The following is a 25,228-nucleotide window of genomic DNA, read 5'->3' on the forward strand; positions in this document are numbered from 1 at the left end:
GCTCGTATTTAATGTTTACGTGTATGCCATGCAGGAAACTAAGCGAGGCATCTCCATCACCTTCCTGACCAGGTATAGGTCAGGTGGCACGCCCTTGCACTCAGCATCGGACGTGTGACCAGAAGGCTTTGCGGGCCGTCGCTCGGAGGGACCTCAGCCAGCCGCAGCTCTAGGTTGTTCCCGGCTCTACCGTGTTGATCGTCGCTGCCCGCCGGTGGGTTTTGACAGTCAACACATTCTGGCACGCCCGGTGGGACCAGCTTCTACATCAACCACATCGCCATCTACATCTGAGATGGCGGACGGCACGCCAGTCACCTACGAGGAGCTGCCCGACGAGCTCAAGAAGAGGTATGACGAGATCAAAGTCACCCTCGAAGCCGACCTCATCGGCTCTTTTCAGAGAACCCGTTCCCATGGCATCAGATGGAAGGGGTTCTCACCGCAAGGTGCACTCGATGGGATAGACCTCTCTGCCCCGTCGGAGGAACGCACCAGGTCCCTGCGGCAGGAGATCAACTACTTGGTGGCTCACTCGCTACACCGTCACTCTGAGAACCTGGTCAACACGTTGGAGCGTGTCGCTCTTCGCGTGATCCAGGAGATCATGAGGCACCAGTACTCGCCGTCAGGACCAGCCCTCGGGACGCATCAAGGAGAGTTGCCACTCCAGTCCCGTCCACCGCCGCCATATGCGTTGGCAGCACCAGAAGTGCCGGCTACACCGGCATTCGTCGTCTACAAGATTGGTGGTGACCCTAGTGACTACCAGTTCTTGCCCGAGGCGCCTAAGGAGATCCCTCACGGGTACACGTGCACGTATGTGCCGGATTGTGGCAACTGGGCACTCACAAACCAGGCCACAACATCAGGGACTTCTGGGAAAACAGGAGGAACGTCAGCGACAGAGCTTGAGAAGCAGACGTGGCTAACTAAGTACGCCACCCCGACGAACCTCCAGAGCTCAGCTCCTGCAGTTGGCTCAGAGCTGGAAAAGCAAACATGGCTGGCTAAGTACGCCACCCCGGCGAATCTTCAGAGTTCAACTCCTGCAGCCAGCACAGCGGATCAAATCAGTACCATCCTGAGAGACCAGTTCGGCATGGTGCCGAAAAGGAGGGCAATCGGCTATTCCAAGCCGTACCCCGACGACTACGAGATGATCCCGCTACCACCTAAATATCGGCTCCCTGATTTCTCCAAATTCAGTGGATCAGATGGTTCCAGCTCCATCGAGCACGTCGGCCGATATTTGGCGCAACTAGGACCGGCTTCAGTGTCGGATCAACTACGCGTGAGGCTCTTCTCACAGTCCCTCACGGGATCGGCTTTCGGATGGTATACCTCTTTGCCACCAGACTCCATCCGGACTTGGAAGCAGTTGGAAGAGCAGTTCCATATGCAGTACCATTCAGAGGCTTCCGAGTCTGGCATTGCCGATCTAGCACAACTACGTCAGAAGCGCGGAGAAACTGTGACAGAGTACATCCAGCGCTTCAGGAATCTTAGGAACCGATGTTATTCGGTTCGTATAACTAAAAAGAAGCAGTCGAGTTGGCAGTAGCAGGCCTTGCAACACAGCTCAAGGACATGGCCTCCCAAGCAGATTATCCCTCACTGGCGCACATGGCTCGAATCACAAGATATGAACAGCGCCACCCGGACCTGTACCAAGACAAGTTCAAGCGTGCAGTAGTCCTGGTCGATGCAGAGGAAGACGAAGTTCCTGCGGGAGACCAAGAGGTAGCAGTGGCTGAATGGACTCGGGGAGGAACCCCCGTGTCCTGCAAATGGGTAAAGCCACCAGGCCCACCCAGGGGATTTGATTTTGACGTGACCAAGACTGAGCAAATCTTCGACCTCCTGCTCAAGGAGAAGCAGTTGACGATTCCTGAAGGTCTCAAATTCCCCACGGTGCAAGAGCTGAACGGAAAGCCATACTGCAAATGGCACAACTCGCTCTCCCATGCCACCAACGACTGCAGGGTATGGCGTCAGCACATCCAAGCGGCGATAGAAAAAGGGCGTCTAATTTTCAACCAGTACGCCATGAAGGTCGACACCCAGCCCTTTCCCGCCGTTAACATGGTGGAGTGCACTTACCCTGAAGGTTGCCAGCCAGGATCCTCGTTCAGCATCAACATGGTAGGACCTGGGAACCACTCTGGCAAAGATGGAGACGAGGGCAACTGCTCTCGTAGCAAGGACACAGAGGAGGCCGCTCCACGCGATCGGCTCCATCATGATGGCAAGCGCTACGTCACAGAGGGAGAAGTGAAGAACATAAGATATCAGCGACCCCTCTCTGATCACCTCCTCAACAAGTATGTGAGTCAGTATGACCAACGCCGACGGTCCAGCTATGATAATGAAGGAGATCGTCTGGCTAGAGAAGCCAGAGGATATCGTCGGCATGATCCTGAGGAGGAAGAGCACGAGCGCCGTGCCACGGAAAAATCAAGGGAGCAAGATGACAGCGACAGACACTGGGACTGCCCCTTCTTCAGACACTGCTGGGATTCAGGAATGAGCCGATTGCCCACAATCGGCAATTGCCCAGAATGCAACCAGAAAAAGAAGGATGCAGCCAACGTGTCTGTGTTCAGGCGCTTAGGGCCTCTCCCGCCACAAAGCAAACGTGCTGAGTCCCCTCGGTGGGCAGATATCGAGGATTCCGAAGACGAGGGACAAGAAGAAGAAGAGGACAGGTACCACCGTCCAAGGTGGTGCCCTGACGGACTCAGCCGTTCACAAAAGCGCAGGGTTCAGCGATTGCGCGGCCTGGAGGAAGCCGAAAGGTTATACCTGCATACGCTAAGGAAGGCACGGCCTGATCTGGCTGCGAAAGTTCAGCGAACCCTGGATGAAGAAGGTCGTCCACGGAAAATGGAGTGGCGTCCCAAGCAAAAGAAAGCCGATGATGAAACATCGGCTGGCACGAACATGGTGCTCGTCCTTCCGACGGAGCTTAGTGCTCCACGATTCTATGATGCACTCAAGGCGGACGACAGCAGGCGCATCAAGTCAGAGGTTGGGTTGGTTTTATCCACCAACCTGACCGAGTAGCAAGATTAAACCAGTAAGCAAACAGGGCGAGGCTGATCCTTGTGATCGGCCCCATAAATTATGAAGGAGCATTACAGAACCTTCAGTCAGCGCTCCAATAGATATGGAGGCCGATTCTAGCAATCGGCCAAAATTATCTTCACCACATGTTCTGCTTGTGTTCAGCATCGATCCACTGGGCAGCGGCCACGTCGGCGGATGAAAGTCAGCACGAATCCTCGCGGAGCCGACGTGCAAGCGCAGTACCCTGGCTAACCATAAAAGCCGATATCTGCGTCATCCGCAGATTCGGCTCGGGGGGCATATAGTCAGATGAACATGTGCAGATAAACATGTGTAAACATGCGTGCAGTGAAACATTGGGGGCCGATTAAGAAAAATCGGCCAAATAAAAAAAAACATTTTGCGCAAGAAGCGAAGCCGATGCGCAGCCATCGACTCTAGTACAGTTATACAAGACCAAGACCTGCTGGCTATGTGCTCAAAGTTTGCATCAACATCGACGTTCAGTAAAAGAAAGCTGATCGGCGACCTGTGCATCCTCGCCTATATTCTCGCCTTGATTAAGGCTCGGGGGGCAGTTAACTTGGTAGATGCTCTGATTTGAGAGCCGATTGGAGTCACATCGACTGGCCCTGTATTAGGATCTTCTCTGAAGTAGTAAGGTGTTGCAGAAGAAGACTACTGAAGCTATGGAGAGGAATCGGGAAAGGAGGCCGTCGGCTTTTACAGGTTTTGGACCGTCCTGTCGCTGCAAAAGGGACTGGATTCTCAAAATAGCCGATGAGTAGTCATCGGCTAAGGGATTGCGAAAAATTATGGTCAGATATCAAATCGCAGTCTGAGATTGAGAAGTGCTTGACCGACGGGCTAATCGGCATGTGAGTCCGGCTTCACGGGCGTCCAAAAGAAAAGAAAGCCGATACGTTGCTATCGGTCTTGGCATGACAGGCGGAAGGAATGAAATTGGAGTAATTGAAGGACGAATTAAAAGAACAATTTCATTAATTCAAAGGAGTGGCTTTACAAGAAAGAGCCGATGGCTCTCAAAAGAGGGATCTGGTGCCTAGTGCACTGCTACTACTAGTCCTATTCTACTAGTCGTCGCTGTCCTCGCCATCACCGCCGTCGATGTCGTCGGCGCTGCTCCCAGGAAGCTCCTCGTCGCTGCTGCCCCAGCCCTTGGCCGGAGCCTCGTCCTCCTCGTCATCATCATCATCCTCGCTGTCCGCCCAGGAGCGGAAGCGCTTGGTCGGCGGGTACCCGATGGAGGAGGAGGATTCATCCTCCTCCTCTTCCTCCTCGTCATCATCTTCGTCCTCGCTGTCCGCCCACATACGGGAGCGCTTCTTCGGCGGGAGCTTGGCGGAGGGGGAGGCCTTGGCCTTCGCTACTTCTCCTTCTTTCTTCTCATTGTCGGAGGAGAGGGGGTTCACCTCGGAGTGAAGGTTGTCCTCGTTCTTCTTCTTCGGCGAGGATTGGAGGGGGAGGCCTGAGAGGGAAGAGGAAGAGGAAGACATTGCTACAGGAGGAGAGGGTTTTGTGGGTGCCGATGGCTGGAACAGAGGAAGGGGATGAAGAGAGCTAATCAATCGGCACAGTTAAATGATGAGAAGCCTGGTGGAAATTTAATGCCATTACAGTTTCCGAGGAGATGACGCCAGAGCTATGGAATTTTGCAGAGAAGCTGAGAAGACAGGGCATAATGATAACGGATACTGCAACGGCTCTGCTCTGCCACGACATGACCCTTCAAAGGAAAAACAGAGTGGTTTTGGAATTATCATTGCCAAAACCAGGGGGGCATGTGTTATCACCAGATTTTGGTCAAATCAGGAGGTGGGCCGTAAGAGAGATGGGCGTGGAAGATTGCACGTGGGAGATCTCTGAAGCGGCCTTGCACGAGGGGTTTGGGCTGGATTGCCCGTGTATCTTTAATTATGGTAGATTGTATCTTAGATTAAAAGTTAGAGTTTGTACCGTGCACGGTGGGGATTATTCCCACGTTAGAAAGTCCCCTGGACTATAAATATGTATCTAGGGTTTATGGAATAAACAACAACACACGTTCAACCAAACAAATCAATCTCGGCGCATCGCCAACTCCTTCGTCTCGAGGGTTTCTACCGGTAAGCGACATGCTGCCTAGATCGCATCTTGCGATCTAGGCAGCACAAGCTCCACGTTGTTCATGCGTTGCTCGTACTGAAGCCTTGTTGATGGCGAGCAACGTAGTTATCATAGATGTGTTAGGGTTAGCATAGTTCTTCGCGTAACATGCTATCGTAGTGCAACCCTTGCATGTCTAGCCGCCCTCACACCTATCTTAGGTGTGGGGGCGGCACCCCGCTTGATCATTATTTAGTAGATCTGATCCGTTACGATTGCTCCTTGTTCTACAAGGATTAGTTTAATATCTGCAATAGTTAGGCCTTACAAAGGGGGGGAGGATCCAGCGGCACGTAGGGTGTCGTTCGCTAGTCCTAAACAGGATGTTCCGGGGATCAACTTCGTGTTGGTTTTTAGGCCTTGTTTAGGATCGGCTTACGATCACCGTGCGTGGCCGCGAGGCCCAACCTGGAGTAGGATGATCCGATTATGCGGTGAAAACCCTAAATCGTCGTAGATCTCATTAGCTTTATCTTGATCAAGCAGGACCACCATATATTCGTGCACCCCGTACGAATCATGGGTGGATCGGCTCCTTGAGCCGATTCACAGGATAACCTGAGAGCCGATCGAGGCTCGTATTTAATGTTTACGTGTATGCCATGCAGGAAACTAAGCGAGGCATCTCCATCACCTTCCTGACCAGGTATAGGTCAGGTGGCACGCCCTTGCACTCAGCATCGGACGTGTGACCAGAAGGCTTTGCGGGCCGTCGCTCGGAGGGACCTCAGCCAGCCGCAGCTCTAGGTTGTTCCCGGCTCTACCGTGTTGATCGTCGCTGCCCGCCGGTGGGTTTTGACAGTCAACACAATGAAGCACAATGGGGAGAAGACAACCATCTAGCTACTGCTATGGACCCATAGTCCAGGGGTAGACTACTCACTCATCACTCCGGAGGCGACCATGGCGGCGTAGAGTCCTCCGGGAGATGAATCCCCTCTCCGGCAGGGTGCCGGAGGCGATCTCCTGAATCCCCCGAGATGGGATTGGCGGCGGCGGCGTCTCTGGAAGGTTTTCCGTATCATGGCTCTCGGTACTGGGGGTTTCGCGATGGAGGCTATTTGTAGGCGGAAGGGCAGGTCAGGGGGCCACACGAGGGGCCCACACTATAGGTCGGCGCGGCCAAGGCCTGGGCCGCGCCGCCCTATGGTTTGGCCACCTCGTGGCCCCACTTCGTCTCCTCTTCGGTCTTCTGGAAGCTTCGTGGCAAAATAGGACCCTGGGCGTTGATTTCGTCCAATTCCGAGAATATTTCTTTACTAGGATTTTTGAAACCAAAAACAGCAGAAAACAACAACTGGCTCTTCGGCATCTTGTTAATAGGTTAGTTCCAGAAAATGCACGAATATGACATAAAGTGTGCATAAAACATGTAGATATCATCAATAATGTGGCATGGAACATAAGAAATTATCGATACGTCGGAGACGTATCAGTACGTACGAAGCAAAGAAGGTTGTCTGCCCTCTAGGTTTAGAGGTTCTGAAGATACATGCATGCATCAACGACTGCATCCTCTACCGCGGTGAATATGAGAATTTGAATGAATGCCCGGTATGCACTGCATTGCGTTATAAGATCAGAGGCGATGACCCTGGTGACGATGTTGAGGGCCAGAAACCCAGAAAGAGGGTTCCCGCCAAGGTGATGTGGTATGCTCCTATAATACCACGGTTGAAACGTCTGTTCAGGAACAAAGAGCATGCCAAGTTGTTGTGATGGCACAAAGAGGACCGTAAGTCGGACGGGGAGTTGAGACACCCCGCAGATGGAATGCAATGGAGAAAGATCGACAGAGAGTTCAAAGATTTTGCAGCTGACGCAAGGAACATAAGATTTGGTATAAGTACAGATGGCATGAATCCTTTTGGCGAGCAGAGCTCCAGCCATAGCACCTGGCCCGTGACTCTATGCATCTACAACCTTCCTCCTTGGTTGTGCATGAAGCGGAAGTTCATTATGATGCCAGTGCTCATCCAAGGTCCGAAGCAACCCGGCAACGACATCGATGTGTACCTAAGGCCATTAGTTGATGAACTTTTACAGTTGTGGGGTAGACCTGGTGTACGTGTGTGGGATGAGCACAAAGAAGAGGAATTTGACCTACGAGCGTTGCTTTTCGTAACCATCAACGATTGGCCTGCTCTTAGTAACCTTTCCGGACTGTCAAATAAGGGATACAATGCATGCACGCACTGCTTACATGAGACTGAAAGTGTATATTTGCCAAATTGTAAGAAGAACGTGTACCTTGGGCATCATCGATTTCTTCCGAAAATTCATCCAGTAAGAAAGAAAGGCAAGCATTACAACGGCAAGGCAGATCACCGGCCGAAGCCTGCGGAACGTACTGGTGCTGAGGTATTTGATATGGTCAAGGATTTGAAAGTCATCTTTGGAAAGGGTCCTGGCGGACAATCAGTTCCGCAAGGAGCTGACGGGCACGCACCCATGTGGAAGAAGAAATCTATATTCTGGGAGCTAGAATATTGGAAAGTCCTAGATGTCCGCTCTGCAATCGACGTGATGCATGTTATGAAGAATATTTGCGTGAACCTCCTAAGCTTCTTGGGCGTGTATGGGAAGATAAATGATACAAAGGAAGCACGGCAGGACCAGCAACGTTTGAAAGACCCTAATGACCGGCATCCGGAATGGTTTCAAGGTCGTGCCAGCTACGCTCTGACCAAAGAAGAGAAGGTCATCTTTCTTGAATGCCTGAGCAGTACGAAGGTCCCGTCTGGATTCTCGTCGAATATAAAGGGAATAATAAACATGGCGGACAAAAAGTTCCAAAACCTAAAGTCTCAGGACTGCCACGTGATTATGACGCAATTGCTTCCGATTGCTTTAAGGGGGCTCCTACCGGAGAATGTTCGAGTAGCCATTGTGAAGCTATGTGCATTCCTCAATGCAATCTCTCAGAAGCTAATCAATCCAGAAGATCTACCACGGCTACAGAACGATGTGGTCCAATGTCTTGACAGTTTCGAGTTGGTGTTCCCGCCATCCTTCTTCAATATTATGACGCACCTCCTGGTTCACCTAGTCGAAGAGATTTCCATCCTCAGTCCTGTATTTCTACACAATATGTTCCCCTTTGAGAGGTTCATGGGAGTATTAAAGAAATATGTTCGTAACCGTGCTAGGCCAGCAGGAAGCATTGCCAAGGGCTATGGAAATGAGGAGGTAATTGAGTTTTGTGTTGACTTTGTTCCTGGCCTTAAGCCGATTGGTCTTCCTCGATCGTGGCACGAGGGGAGACTAAGTGGAAAAGGCACGATCGGAAGGAAATCAACGATATGTATGGACGGCCATTCTATGACTGAATCACACCACACAGTTCTGACCAATTCCAGCTTGGTGGCTCCGTACTTTGAGAAACACAAGAATATTTTACGCGAGGACAACCCGGGGAAGCCTGAATCCTGGATTACGAAGGCCCACATGGAGACTTTTGGCAGTTGGTTGAGAAAACATTTAATGAATGACGATGATGTTGTAGATCAGCTGTACATGTTGGCTGATACGTCTCCAACGTATCTATAATTTCTGATGTTCCATGCTTGTTTTATGACAATACCTACATGTTTTGTTCACACTTTATGATGATTTTATGCATTTTCCGGAACTAACCTATTGACGAGATGCCGAAGTGCCAGTTGCTGTTTTCTGCTATTTTTGGTTTCAGAAATCCTACAAAGGAAATATTCTCGGAGTCAGACGAAATCAATTCCCAACATCTTATTTTTCCCAGAACCTTCCAGAAAGTCAGAGAGGGACCAGAGGGGTGCCCTGGGGGCCCCACACGTGTGGACGGCGCGGCCCAGGGGGGCGCGCCCCCCTAGTGTGAGGTGGCCCCGTGGCCCCTCCGACTCCGCCTCTTCGCCTATAAGTTGCCTCCTGACCTAAATCTTCGACACCGTGATACGTCTCCGACGTATCGATAATTTCTTATGTTCCATGCTTGTTTTATGACAATACCTACATGTTTTATACATACTTTATGATGATTTTATGTGTTTTCTGGAACTAACCTATTAACGAGGTGCCGAAGTGCTAGTTCCTGTTTTCTGCTGTTTTTGGTTTCAGAAATCCTAGTAAGGAAATATTCTCGGAATTGGACGAAATCAACGCCCAGAGTCTTAGAATTGGACGAAGCTTCCAGAACACCCGAGAGCCACCAGAGGAGGGCCCTATGGGCCCCAGATGATAGGCTGGCACGGCCAGGGGGTGGGCCGCGCCCCCCTAGTGTGTCGTCGCCTCGTCAGCCCTCCGACTCCGCCTCTTCGCCTATTTAAAGGCCCCTGACCTAAATCTTCGATACGGAAAAGCCACGGTACGAGAAACCTTCCAGAGCCGCCGCCATCGCGAAGCCAAGATCTGGGGGACAGGACTCTCTGTTCCGGCATGCCGCCGGGACGGGGAAGTGCCCCCGAAAGGCTTCTCCATCGACACCACCGCCATCTTCATCACCGCTGCTGTCTCCCATGAGGAGGGAGTAGTTCTCCATCGAGGCTAAGGGGCTGTACCAGTAGCTATGTGGTTAATCTCTCCCTATGTACTTCAATACAATGATCTCATGAGCTGCCTTACATGATTGAGATTCATATGAGTTTTGTATCACTGTTCATCTATGTGTTACTCTAGTGATGTTATTAAAGTACTCTATTCCTCCTGCACGGTGTAATGGTGACAGTGTGTGCATCGTGTAGTACTTGGCGTAGGTTATGATTGTAATCTCTTGTAGATTATGAAGTTAATTATTGCTATAATAGTATTGATGTGATCTATGCCTCCTTCATAGTGTGATGGTGATAGTGTGCATGCTATGTTAGTACTTGGTGTAGTTGTGTTGATCTATCATGCACTCTAAGGTTATTTAAATATGAATATCGAATATTGTGGAGCTTGTTAACTCCGGCATTGAGGGTTCGTATAATCCTACGCAATTAGTGGTGTTCATCATCCAACAACAGAGTGTAGAGTATAGCATTTATCTATTTTGTTATGTGATCAATGTTGAGAGTGTCCACTAGTGAAAGTATAATCCCTAGGCCTTGTTCCCAAATACTGAAATCTCCGTTTGTTTACTGTTTTGTTGCATGTTTACTCGCTGCCATATTTTATTCAGATTTCTATTACCACTCATATTCATTTATACCACCTGTATTTCACTATCTCTTCGCCGAACTAGTGCACCTATACATCTGACAAGTGTATTAGGTGTGTTGGGGACACAAGAGACTTCTTGCTTTGTGGTTGCAGGGTTGCATGAGAGGGATATCTTTGACCTCTTCCTCCCTGAGTTCGATAAACCTTGGGTGATCCACTTAAGGGAAACTTGCTGCTGTTCTACAAACCTCTGCTCTTGGAGGCCCAACACTGTCTACAAGAATAGAAGCACTCGTAGACATCACACCGATTGACGAAACCCGAGAAAACCTTCCAGAGCCGCCGCCATCGCGAAACTCCAATTCGGGGGACAGAAGTCTCTGTTCCGGCACCCTGCCGGGACGGGGAATTGCCCCCGGAGTCATCTCCACCGCCATCTTCACCGCCATCTTCACCGCCATCGCTGCCTCCATGATGAGGAGGGAGTAATTCACCCCCTGGGCTGAGGGCTCCGCTGTAGCTATGTGGTTCATCTCTCTCTCTCTCTTTGTGATCTAGTTGAATATCATCTATGTGCTACTCTAGTGATGTTATTAAAGTAGTCTATTCCTCCTCCGTGATGTAATGTTGACAGTGTGTGCATCATGAAGTACTTGGTATATACTATGATTGTGATCTCTTGTAGATTATGAAGTTAACTATTACTATGATGGTATTGATGTGATCTATTCCCCCTTTCATAGCTTGTCGTTGACAGTGTGCATGCTATGTTAGTACTCGGTATAATTGCGTTGGTCTATCATGCACTCTAAGGTTATTTAAATACGAACATCGAATGTTGTGGAGCTTCTTAACTCCGGCATTGAGGTGCTCTTGTAGCCCTACACAATTAATGGTGTTTGTCATCCAACAAGAGAGTGTAGAGTGGTTCTATTATGTGATCATTGTTGAGAGTGTCCACTAGTGAAAGAAGGATCCCTAGGCCTTGTTTCCACACATCGAATCACTGTTTGTTTACTGTTCCACTGCATGTTTACTCGCTGCCATATTTTATTCAGATTTCTATTACCACTCATATACATCCATATTACTTGCATTTTACTATCTCTTCGCCGAACTAGTGCACCTATACATCTGACAAGTGTATTGGGTGTGTTGGGGACACAAGAGACTTCTTGCATTGTGATCGCAGGGTTGCTTGAGAGGGATATCTTTGACCTCTTCCTCCCTGAGTTCGATAAACCTTGGGTGATCCACTTAAGGGAAAACTTGCTGCTGTTCTACAAACCTCTGCTCTTGGAGGCCCAACACTGTCTACAGGAAAAGGAGTGTGCGTAGACATCATTGGCCAAGACACAATCTTCGACTATAACGACTTTCCAAGGGTACGAGATAAATGGGAATACATTTTACACGATCGCCCAAGATAAAAAGAGCACCAACCAAAACAGTGGTGTCCGCTTTGATGCAGCAACCGAGAATGGGCAAAAGGTCACATATTATGGTTACATAGAGGAGATATGGGAACTTGACTATGGACCCTCCTTTAAGGTCCCTTTGTTCCGGTGCAAATGGTTCAAGCTAACAGGAGGTGGGGTAAAGGTGGACCAGCAATACGGAATGACAATGGTGGATTTCAACAATCTTGGTTACCTTGACGAACCATTCGTCCTAGCGAAAGATGTCGCTCAGGTTTTCTATGTGAAGGACATGAATAGAAAACCGAGGAAACGGAAAGATAAGAGATCAGTACATCATGCGATGATCCAAAGCGCCACATTGTTCTTTCAGGGAAAAGAAACATCATGGGAGTGGAGGGCAAGACAGACATGTCAGAAGATTATAATATGTTTGGTGAAATTCCGCCCTTCAAAGTGAACACCGACCCAAGCATTAAGTTAAATGATGAGGATGCTCCATGGATACGGCCCAATCGTAAGCAAGCAGAGACACAAGGGAAGAAATGATGTGTAATAATTTATTGTACCAAACTTTGTTGAATGGATCATGTGAATTATATTATCTGTGATGTGTTTGGTGTCCATTTTTGAATGATTCGATTGATTCGAGATACCACTGATGATACATGAAATTTGGAGTGACTAAGTCATACTCTTGCCTAGGCGTATAATGGGAAAAGGACTAGAGGAGCCGTAATTGCATGGGATTTGGTGGATCTAGCATTGCCGAAATTGATTGGCCATGCCATAAATACCACTGATGATACATGAAATTCGGAGTGACTTAGTCATACTCCTGCCTAGGCGTATAATATGCATACTCGTAGTCTTCATAGTCGCCGTCGTTGTACTGGTAGTCGTCGCCTTCTAAGTTGCCGCCGTTGTCGTCGCTGCTGTCGTCGTCGATGTCGTCGGGCGGCGCTCGTGGCTCGAACTGAGGGTAGCGCAGGCGGTGGATATCGCCGGTCGTGATGTAGTCCATGACGTTCTGTAGAGTCCGGTCGTACCACCATAGCCGACGGCCGGCCTCGTGGAAGTTCCCAGGAGGCAGACCGTCCTCCTCATACCTGGCGAGCGCCCTGTCACGCCGATTGATGAAGAAGGCGTCCCAAGTATGATGGTTATCGGGATGCCAGCGGGGATTCATCCGCTGCTCCGGCGTGAGATCGAGGTAGTTGTGGTTCGTGATGGCCGCCCGGCGCTCAGTACCCTGAGGGACGGGAGGGACCGGCACGCCTCCGGCGCTTAGGCTCCAGCCGGCGGGGACGCGGTAGCCCGGTGGGCAAGGGTAGTTCGAGGCGCAAAGCTCCTCCACCTGCTGGTAGGTTAGAGTGGGTGCGGTGGAAGCCATGAGAGAGTGATGAGAGATTGTAGAGATGTGATAATGCTGGCCAAGCCGGGCTACATATATGTAGTGAGAAATGGCGGGAAAATGGGAGCGGGAAGACAGGAGGCGGGAAGAAAGTGGCGGGAAGACAGTGAAGAAATGGCGGGAAGAAGAGGAGGAATCCAGAGCTGGTCATCTAACCTTTAGTCCCGGCTGGTGGGTGCAAACGGGACTAAATGTGGTTTTTGTGTCATCTAACAAAACTGTCGGTGGGATAAGGACGTTTGGGTAAGCTTTAGTCCCGGCTGGAGGGTGCAACCGTGACTAAAGCTGTCGGCAGGATAAGGACGCGTGGGTAGCGCACGACGCCCTGTCGGAGGAACAAGACAAAGCAGAAGCGGCGCCGCGCCTATAAAAGGAGCATCGATACGCGGGAAGATACAGGCGTGAAGAAATGGCGGGAAGACATAGGCGGGAAAGAACTAGCGGGAAGACGGGCCGGGAAGAACTTGTGGGAAGACAAAGGCGGCCGGGATGAACTTCTCTGAATTTTTGATATATTATTTGTATTTTTAAGATTTTGAAATGAATTAGTTCTATTTTCTGAATTTTTTGATATATTATTTCTATTTTTAACATTTTGAATTGAATTAGTTCTATTTTTCTTAATTTCTTGATATATTATTTGTATTTTAAAGATTTTGAAATAAATTAGTTCTATTTTTCTGAATTTTTTGATATATTATTTGTATTTTTAAGATTTTGAAATGAATTAGTTCTATTTTTCTGAATTTTTTGATATATTATTTGTATTTTTAACATTTTGAATTGAATTAGTTTTATTTTTCTTAATTTTTCGATATATTATTTGTATTTTTAACATATTGAAATGAATTAATTTTATTTTTCTAATTTTTTTGATATATAATTTGTATTTTTAAGATTTTGAAATGAATTAGTTTTATTTTTCTGAATTTTTTGATATATTATTTGTATTTTTCACATTTAGAAATGAATTAGTTTTATTTTTCACATTTAGAAAATAAAAGAATTTTGAAAAAGGCCTTTAGTCGCGGTTGGCCACCTATAAATACGCGCGGGCGGCGCGGGCGCATCACTGTTGGAGATATACCCAAGAGGCAATAATAAAAGGGGTTATTATATAGCTTTATGTTTATGATAAATATTTATATACCATGCTAAAATTGTATTAACCGAAACATTGATACATGTGTGATATGTAAACAACAATGAAGTCCGTAGTAAAGCCTCTTAACTAGCTTGTTGATTAATAGATGATTAGTTTCATAATCATGAACATTGGATGTTATTAATAACAAGGTTATATCATTATATGAATGATGTAATGGACACACCCAATTAAGCGTAGCATAAGATCACGTCATTAAGTTATTTGCTATAAGCTTTCGATACATAGTTACCTAGTCCTTTCGACCATGAGATCATGTAAATCACTTATACCGGAAAGGTACTTTGATTACATCAAATGCCACTGCGTAAATGGGTGGTTATAAAGGTGGGATTAAGTATTCGGACAGTATGAGTTGAGGCATATGGATCAACAGTGGGATTTGTCCATCCCGATGACGGATAGATATACTCTGGGCCCTCTCGGTGGAATGTCGTCTAATGTCTTGCAAGCATATGAATAAGTTCATAAGAGACCACATACCACGGTACGAGTAAAGAGTACTTGTCAGGAGACGAGGTTGAACAAGGTATAGAGTGATACCGATGATCAAACCTCGGACAAGTAAAATATCGCGTGACGAAGGGAACTGGTATCGTATGTGAATGGTTCATTCGATCACTAAGTCATCGTTGAATATGTGGGAGCCATTATGGATCTCCAGATCCCGCTATTGGTTATTGGTCGGAGAGAGTTCTCACCCATGTCCACATAGTTCGTGAACCGTAGGGTGACACACTTAAGGTTTGATGTTGTAATAGTAGAACTTGAATATGGAATGAAGTTCGAAATATTGTTCGAAGTCTCGGATGGGATCCCGGACATCACGAGGAGTTCCGGAATGGTCCGAAGAATAAGATTCATATATAGGAAGTCATTTTATAAGTTTGAAAATGATCCGGTGATTTTATGGAAGGTTCTAGAAGGTTCTAGAAAAGTCCGGAAGAAATCACTAAGGACTAGAGGGGGGAGTCCAAGGTGGACTCCACCAAGGGGGCCGGCCACCCCCCCTTATGGAAGGGTGGGAATCCCACTTGAGGTGGGAGTCCCACCTTGGGTAGGTTTCCCTACTACATGGAAGGTTTTGGGTTGGGGTCTTATTCGAAGACTTGTAGTCCAACACTTGGGGGTTCCACCTATATAATGAGGGGCCAAGGGGAGGGGGCCGGCCACCACAAGCCACCAAGCTGGCCGCACCCCATAGAGGCCGGCCACCCCCTCTCCCCAAACCCTAGCCGCCCCACTCCTCCCCCTCTCCCGCAACGCTTAGCGAAGCTCCTCCGGAGATCTCCATCGCCACCGCCACCACGCCGTCATGCTGCCGGATTCAAGGAGGAGCTACTACTTCCGCTGCCCGCTGGAACGGGGAGAAGGACGTCGTCTTCATCAACACCGAACGTGTGACCGAGTACGGAGGTGCTGCCCGATTGTGGCACCGTCAAGATCTTCTACGCGCTTTTGCAAGCGGCAAGTGATCGTCTACCGCAGCAACAAGAGCCTCATCTTGTAGGCTTTGGAAATCTTCAAGGGTGAGTCTTGATCATCCCCTCGTTGCTCCTGTCTTCTAGATTGCATCTTGGCTTGGATTGCGTTCTCGCGGTAGGAAATTTTTTGTTTTCTATGCAACGAATCCCTACAGTGGTATCAGAGCCGTGTCTATGCATAGATGGTTGCACGAGTAGAACACAATGGTTTTGTGGGCGTTGATGCTTATGTTGTCTTTAGTTTGAGTACTTTGCATCTTTGTGGCATAGTGGGATGAAGCGGCTCGGGCTAACTTTACATGACCGCATTCATGAGACTTGCTCCTCGTTTGACATGCAACTTGTGTTGCATAAGAGGCTTTGTGGGTGTCTGTCTCTCCTACTATAGTGAAGATTCAATTTACTCTTCTATTGACAACACTAGTATCACCGTTGTGGTTCATGTTCGTAGGTAGATTAGATCTCTCTCGAAAACCCTAAACCACGTAAAATATGCAAACCAAATTAGAGACGTCTAACTTGTTTTTGCAGGGGTTTGGTGATGTGATATGGCCATAATGTGATGATGAATATGTATGAGATGATCATTATTGTATTGTGGCAACCGGCAGGAGCCTTATGGTTGTCTTTAAATTTCATGTTGAGTAGTATTTCAAAGAAGTTGTAATAGTTGCTACATGGAGAACAATCATGAAGACGGCGCCATTGACCTTGACGCTATGCCGACGATGATGGAGATCATGCCCGATGATGATGGAGATCATGTTCGTGCTTTGGAGATGACTAGTGCAAATGCCCGTGCGTTGCTACGGGTTCTCAAATTTAATTTCTCAATGCACATATACACATCCATGTGGTTTCAAGTTCTAGGTCTTCTTATTACTCTTCTGCGATAAGTCTATGCTTGTATTCTGGGCCGTCATAACTATCAACTCAACAACCTCTCCTTCTGGATGTATATTGTCTCACAAAACGTGGGTGCTGCAAACACATGTATAACTAAATTAGTACTATATTTCTGATTAGTCCAAATAACACTTTGATATTCATAAATATCCTAAGACAACCCTGGATCGTAGCTTTCTATGTCAAACATACAAAAGAGGCTCCTCACTCTTTGCAGAAAAGGAAATCCTAACACTTTTTTTCTGGAAACCCTTCGCGGAAAAGGAACATGAACGATGTAAAGCCGACCACCTCCACACTCTCTCGAGCTCACCCACTTTATCGAGCTCCACCACTCTCGAGTGAGGAGCCTCGATATCTACAAAAGCAAATACATAATTGATTTAAAACTTGGGATATTTGCTAGTAAAAAAGAGGTTGAACAAACAGAGAAAAGTGCCCATACGGATAATAACCTTTTTATAATTTTATTTTGGTGCAAATTCAAAGCACGACAGGTCATCAAATAAATACAAATAGACATGTGAATTTTGAGGTACACTGCATCATAATTACTACAAAACTAATACTCCCTCCATGCATAAAGGATGACTGAGGCATTTTAAATTTTGAATGTATCTAGACATTAAATAACACAGTTACTACAAAAATATGTATGTCTTAGTTTCATCAGTCTTTTATCTGCGAACCGTGAATCTGGACAGGTTGGGACATATTTATAATATAGTGCACAATATTTTCTTTTTTGAGAATATCTGCTGCATCAACGCAATGTGGACTGAAGTTTTTCTCGATTCACCAAAAAGTATTAATACAACAAATATTCAGCATCAAGCCTGAACTCTACCAACAATAGCGCTGAACTTGACAAGTCTAAAAGTGACAGACACTACGATCTAAAGAAGCAATACAGGCACTGTGGCCCAAGATGGTGGTGTTGACTGACACAGTGGAAGGAGCAATTTCTTCCCTTGTCGTACATGGCCCAGTCCCAGGGAGGAGGAGCACAGATGGGGCACTGATGGGGCGGCGAAGTAGTGGCTCTGGTACAGGCCAGAAAATCAGCGAGACTCTTGGCGAGCATGACCACACTGCCGCCTCGCCGTTCGTCCCTTGGCTTCCACCAGCACCTATGCCTGGACGCTTCAGGTATGGATGAGATCAATGATATAACACTTGTGAGCATGTATCTTCAACATGCCAATAACACTTGTTAGCAAGAATTAATGTGATGGTCAACAAAGCTCATATTGTTACACATTTTACTCGCCCCCACCCGTCATCACCACAAGCCGCGTGTCCTCGCCAACGACAAGCTTGGCCCACTCCTCATGTCCATCACGGGAAGCCTCACGGCTCTCCTCTTCACACCATCACTGTGTGTGTGGCTGTGGCGTGTGTCCGTCCCCTTCACCTCTTCCTGGCGACCATCCCCTCTTACTCCATCACTGAGTGTGCAGGAGTCAAAGACAAATGAAAGAATCATAAAGCTAATGAGGATAAATTCCTGGCCATCATATGATGTAGAATTAAATGCTAATATTATTCTGGTTGTTTCCGAAAGTGCATATAACTTTTTGTCGGAGGGCAATCATAGCGTTGACACAAATTGCAGTCCCTATTTTCAAAGAACAGCGTGTGTGGCGTGTGTCCGTCCCCTTCACCTCTCCCTGACGACCATCCCCTCTTACTCCATCAGTGAATGTGCAGAAGTCAAAAACAAATGAAAAAATCATAAAGTTAATGAGAGATAAATTCCTAGCTATCATATGATGTAGAATCAAATGCTAATATATGTAAATCATGCTCAGTCATTTTTGCAACATAGATTACATTTATGTAACAATAGAACACAACTGCAAAATGATTCAATGCATTATCAAGGTATATAACATACTTTAAGACTAACAGAGGCCAGCAGTGTAACATCAGGAGAAACTTTTATTAAAAAAAGCGTCAAGGGGTTCATTTCTTCATGCAACTTGAGGTAGGTGGGGATTAGGAAAGCATGCCATTTCAACAATTTATAAGCATTTCAAAGAAGCCTGTACAAGCAATCTGTCTTAAGGAAAATAAAAACTTCCAAACAACTGTATAAAGATAACACTTTTTTGGGCGCCATCAACACATTCAATAATTACATATGAAGTAATGTTATTTTCTTCAACAAGAATACTGCAGGGTCATCACTAAGAATTACAAAAACACGCAAGCCACACACGGTGGTCCTGATCATACTTGCATACCAAAATTACTATACATCATCATTGCCAGTTCCTCTGATATTAAGCCTATCAGACAAATACAAAAAGAACCACGATCAAATATATAGCTGAGAAAATAGAGCATACATACTAACTATAAAGAAGGTGAGCATTATTAACCTTGCTATAAGGGAATTAAAAATTAATGAATTTCCTAAAGAAGTAGATAAGTGCATGCTCACCAGAAATAGGACCTTATGTAAAGGGAATGCATAATATGCCTAATCATTTGATTTGTAGCAACCAGTCGAGAAGTACTGGTACGGCTGTGTTTTTGCTACGTGTAGCAAAATTAAATGGCATGTCTGCTTATTTTGGAAAACATGCCTAAAACACATCAAATGATCGTTGCCCAATATAATAGGAACCATTAAATAGTCACATAAAGTTGTAAGAAACACAATAAAAATCTCTTATCAGATACTGTCCTTGCTTTGATATGTTCAGTTGAAAGGTTCCAATAATAAATGAGTTCGTATTTAACTGAAAGGTGTCGATACGTGAGAACCAATATTTCAGTGGCTTTGTCAATAAGAGTTAGTTTTTAGCAGCTGGCTATGATCAAAACCAGTTGGATGAAAGGAGATAAATCTCCAGGGTAGAAGTTCAAACGCAATGTGAGATTCTATAAGCTGGGCATGGACACACACACCACACATAACCGCATGCTGCAAATATATCTTGGGCACATGTATGCATAACTAATGTATGGCTTCCGGGTATAGAGGTCCTGATTGGCTACAGGTGCTACTCTCAAATATTTCAAAAAAGTAAGGGGGCTTGTTCTAAGAGTTCTATAGATGGCTTGGCCTTTAAGGTGCGATTCCATTCATGGAAAGGATGAGTGTTCCACTCATGGGTCTGTTTCATTTCTCCAAACCTGTCTGAACAGTTTGTAATGTGCGAGTGTTTTGCAGGAGACTAACAATTCAAAAGGCAAAGCCCCCGCTACCAGCCAAGGCATTCAAGCTACTCATGTCAACTCATCTAGCCAAAAGGTTCATATTCATTATTTATTGAATTAATAGATCCATAGAGCAGTGAGCAAATCCAGAAAGAAACACCTGAGAAGGCAAATATGCCATACACAATTAGAACCATGGCAAAACCTCTGGTAGCACCGTAGCAGAAATAACCATCATATATTGTATGTTTAGCTAAACCTACTCAAGGGTGGTGGTCTCTAGCATTTATTAACCTATAGCAGTTGCATCGATATCCATGAGACAAAGAAGCAGAGGAATAATAAAATTGACTTTAGTGGGAAGTTCAGGAAACTAATTGGCAAGATGCATGCTGTAAAACTGAAGGTCACGTCAATATGTTTAACTATGAAAATATCAAAAACGTGTTCTATTAAGCTATTTTTTCCTACCAGACGACAAAAACTGCAAAAACTGGATAGCATAGCCAAAAAATTGTTGATAACTACAAAAACTGTCCTCTTTTATGGATTATTAAGATTTTTTTTCTGTGCCAATTAGAACCTCAGCTTCTTCCTCCATATCAACTATTACTTGCTTGCAAGACAGTAACTTGCCTACGTTTAGGTACCTTGTATGGATATACTGTTAAAGAAGAATCCCAATTTAAGAAGTTTGACAGTATGCTCTCATAATCAACATTCTCCTGCATTGATCTGAAGAATCTGCATATATTCTCTAAATGCTTGCACATCAATCTTAATAATCTCCTCCGAGGCTCTGATGGTAAGATAACTTTTGCAGTTGCCAGCAATAGTGGCTAGCATAGCCAAATGGCCTCCTTTCCCTAGCAAGACAAGGATTGTCCTGGCTTGAGTTCCAAACTCACCCAAAGTTAGCTTTGCCAGCCTCATCAACAAGCACAAGATCTTGCGGTATATCCAAATTCACCCTTATGTCGTGAAACATTTACTAAAGAGAATATTTCTATGATATGGAGTTAGCATTTTACCTGGTTGGTGAGCTCTTATGTTTCTTCTTCAGCCTCATCTTTCTCTATTGTTTTTGTCAATGGCATCAGAAATCATCTCAAGCTGCATTGAAATAGTGATTGATATTAATTTCTAGAATTATTTTTGAAGTGATCTTGATAATAAGGGATGCTGACAGCTACAACAGTTGTTCTAAATTTTTTGTAAAAAAAAAAATCACATATCTGACAAGAAGAAACAATATCATTTCTGAAAGCATTCTTTCAACTATTTCAGAAGGTAATACCCATCACAATATAATTAGAGTCTCCATTTGATAAGCAAACAAGTTACACACTTTTCCACTACAATTTGTAGCAATAAATCAATAAACACGTATTAGATGGAAAAAATATATAGATAATAAATCCTCACCCCATGCAAGCGATGTGATGGCCTTACAAAATTGGGATTTCTTGTTAGTGGTTGTTCTAAGTTATGCTGATATTTTGATAAGGTGTAGAAATAGTTATCTTTCTTTCTAGGTACACAAGGATTCAGATGCAAAGTACAGCAATTATTTTCCACCAACTCTGTTTCATCATGTGTCCAATCAACAAAGCTGATTTCTTTTCCAATTACCAATATAAAAATACCGAGATAACCTACATTGATGCACATGGTAACGATTGTTACGATTAATTATTCATAAAGTATAAATAGATTTACTTCAAAATTGTACTATACTGATATATGAGAAGGTGCAAACAGATTTTATATTGTACTCCTCACATCTCACACCGTAACCTTCTTAATCAGCTCTATATATGTCACCACTACTTATACTGTAGAATAGAAGTCATTAACAACAGCTTCATGCTTAGGATCGGTTGTGTGACTGAACTTGTCATTCTCTATGTCCAGTTGTAAGAAAAAAGAATTGGAAGAGAAACATGAGCTACAGATTTAAGACATATTGGTAAACTGAAAATGCATAGGGTTGCGACATTCTATTTGTCTACCTAGGCTCAAACTAATACCCATTCTATGTATGGTTACTAACTAATCTGACCTGCATCTATATGTGTTAGGTGTGAGCTATCATCAGGTCCACTAAAAAAATATTGTTCCTCTAGTACCAACAAAACAAATTGTATGCTCACTGGATATCAGAAGAGAAATATATAAAAAGAGAAGGTATACCAAACCTATGTATTTAAGATGTAACAACCAGTCCAGAAGTAAAGTCATATGCATGTGCTCAAGCTATGTGAACCAATAGAATGGAGCACTCCCACTTTTCGGAAAAATAACCGTCAATGCCTTGATACTGTAAGAATCCCAGAACTACCAACAAAAATTGTGGTGCTTAGACATGCAGAGTCAAACTACCTTCCACGTTTTCATGTCAGAAATATCATCAGTCCTTCCATCAATGCCAACCCAGGGATTTTCACCATTTGTATGCTGAAGCAATAAAAAGGCATTTTTAAAAAAAATTGTTAACTGGAAAATAAAGACATAAAGGCACTGGCACAGGTCTCGTGTAGGTCTCAGAATCAGGGCTGGAATTTTTTTCCAACGTTAAGGCTATGTTCAATAAAGGTAAGGTGTATCTAATGTTTTGCGGGTGTATAGAAAATGTTTTTTCTTAGTCCTAGTTCTATCTATTCTTCGAGCAACCAAAAAAAAATTATAGTCATCTGAGTGTTGGTATTAATCAAACAAAAACTAACTTCTATCCAATTATGAAGCTCCATTCTTTGAGCGAAAGCACCTGAATCAAGTTTGAATTAATTTTCGCCTGGAGACTCGTCCTTTGTAAGTGTTTACTCTGAAAAACATGATCTATTTAGTGATCCAACATCGTTCATTTAGCTGGGCTAAAATTCAGTTGGCTAGCAAAGTCGCTTCTTGATAGCTATTATTTTTTATTACTTTTTGAAAGAATTATGTGTCACTATAGACAAATGCTATGAGCAGCACGTTATTATTCCTGTTATGGTAGTGTATAGCAAGGAAATATAGGCAACACTGATAACGAGAGGTTCCCAAAACAAGAAGGTTAATCGGAAGACCAGTAGGACAACCATTGGGAATCTCTGGGTGCCTGAGGCATCATCTATTCCTGGTGTTTGCGCAAGTTGGATTCCATTGTTTTTTAGCTATTAGATTAGCGCAATGCCTTTTTACTGAGATATTGATTGAGTAATCTATTAGTAGGGAGTACATGATATTCCGGTTCACAATCACTGTAAGCAAACATTACGTCACAGAAAGTTGGGACTGAATCAAATATCCAGCGCAATTGCAATTCTACCACCTAATCGTGCACTCTACTCAATCCGGAAAAAAAGCATGACAAACCTATTTTCTACAGAGATTAGCAGAGGGATCACAATCCCTTATCTGTTTCAGTCCATACCACCTGAAGCTAATAAGAGAACCAATTCTAACTGAATATGATACAAGTTGAAGTACTTTGGATTGGCACCCAACAGAGAGCAGTAAATTACCTAATGCTGGATACTTTCACTGTTTAATACTGCTTGATGACATGGACCAAAGAAAGGCCCGCCTATTGGAGACCCAACTACTCATTGAACTGGCTGAGCAGCAGGAGCAAATTCTTAGATGGCACAATAGAGAAAGCACAAAAATTATACCTTTCAAATCAATGGGTTACTCTGATCAATGGGTTACTCTGTAACCCAACAAAACATGATCGAACGATAACAATCTTTCCCGCTAGCATGTACACCATGAGTTGAGAAATCAGTGTATCTGGATGGGGGGAAAATAGTGCAGCACAGGACAGGAGAAAAACATAAGTTAAAATTTGGCACAGACGGTGATAAAGACGTGATAACAAAACATAAGTTGGCAGAGATTGGGATCATACCACACCAGCGAAAGCCGCCTTCCATGTACGCATCCTTTGTAACCCACCAAAACATGATCGAACGATAACAATCTTTCCTTGACGCCGCGTGCCGCCGGTCCGGTGAACAACGCAGCCATCTCCGTCCTTGGGCCGTCCTCTACTGCTGCTGCTGGAGAAAGACGAGGTGAGACGCAGGGTGGAAGAAAGGGTTGAGATAAACATGTAAAGAAGAGAGCAGAGGTGGAGAAGGGCGTACCGGCCGTCACGTCGATGATCCGGCGCTGGAGCCTCCGTGAGACAAATCAAGGGCGAGGACGATGACCACGGGTGCGGCCTGGTCATCGATCCCGGTCGATGCGGAGTTCGAGCATCCTCGGTTTGGCAGAGCACATCGGCGGCGGATAGGGCAAATAATTCGTCTAGCCAGAAGGTGTAGATGCGTAGATCGTCACTGCATCAGATCGATGATACCTTTTCAGATTCGTTGATGCCATGGCCCATGAGTGCTAGAGGGGCCAAGGCGTTGTCATTGTTGCCCTAGAGGGCTGAATGGCGCATCAGCTGAATCCCCTCCTGGTCGATCTTCGCAACGAAGCTGGACAAGAAAGTGGTGCGGGAACGCGAGATCAAGTGGTGTTGAAGGATGAGACTGCGTCGTGGCGTCGAACGCCAGGCCGTCGTTCTGCGATCGCCGGGCGCGCGCTCGGACCTTCCTCCGCACGAGCCCAGCGGCACCTCGTCCGCGTGCTCTGGTTGGGAGAGAGGGGAGCGGAGGCAAGAGGCGTGGTGTACGGGGATAATGACGCGAAGGGGAAAATGCAAAAAAAAAAAAAATGACAAGCGATGCGGGATGCGGGATGCGCGACGGAGACGACGAAACGGCAATACGTAGTGGCAGAATAGGGAACCTATTCCTCCTTTTTAAGTAGTGTAGAAGATCAAAGACGCAAAGACAAAAGGGCCATATCATATCACATATGAACTGCATGTGATGTTAATCCTTTTATGCATCTTATTTTGCTTAGATCGCGACAGTAGCATTATAAGATGATCCCTCTCACTAAAATATCAAGATAATAAAGTGTTCATCCTTAGTAGCACCGTTGCCAAGACTTGTCGTTTCGAAGCATCTCGTGATGATCGGGTGTGATAGAATCAACAAGTGCATACAACGGGTGCAAGCCAGTTTTGCACATGCGGATACTAAGGTGGCCTTGACGAGCCTAGCATGTACAGACATGGTCTCGAAACACGTGATACTGAAAGGTAGAGCATGAATCATATGATTGATATGATGAACACTTTGAGTGTTCGCCATTGAAATTACACCTTGTCTCGTGATGATCGGACTTAGGTGTGGTGGATTTGGTTCGTGTGATCACTAAGACAATTCGAGGGATATTGTTTTGAGTGGGAGTTCACCTAGTTTTTTAATTATGTTGAATTAAA

At 45.5% G+C, this 25,228-nt stretch overlaps 1 long non-coding RNA gene across 4 annotated transcripts; it reads right to left on the minus strand.

The window, feature by feature from the left end:
* Positions 1 to 19,034: 19,034 nt before the first annotated feature.
* LOC127324045 (uncharacterized) lies at positions 19,035 to 24,603 on the minus strand. Of its 4 annotated transcripts, none has more exons than XR_007866081.2 (5): positions 24,036 to 24,603; positions 23,798 to 23,942; positions 23,412 to 23,679; positions 22,288 to 22,362; positions 19,035 to 21,018 (listed from the first exon to the last, which is right to left on the minus strand). It is a non-coding gene; the product is annotated as an uncharacterized lncRNA (long non-coding RNA). The 4 variants fall into 4 exon arrangements; XR_007866083.2 differs by having other exon boundaries at positions 23,562 to 23,679; positions 23,798 to 23,945; XR_007866079.2 differs by having other exon boundaries at positions 23,798 to 23,945.
* Between the last annotated feature and the right edge of the window lie 625 nt (positions 24,604 to 25,228).

The sequence above is a fragment of the Lolium perenne genome, chromosome 1, assembly GCF_019359855.2.
Source record: "Lolium perenne isolate Kyuss_39 chromosome 1, Kyuss_2.0, whole genome shotgun sequence".
NCBI classification, from domain to species: domain Eukaryota; kingdom Viridiplantae; phylum Streptophyta; class Magnoliopsida; order Poales; family Poaceae; genus Lolium; species Lolium perenne.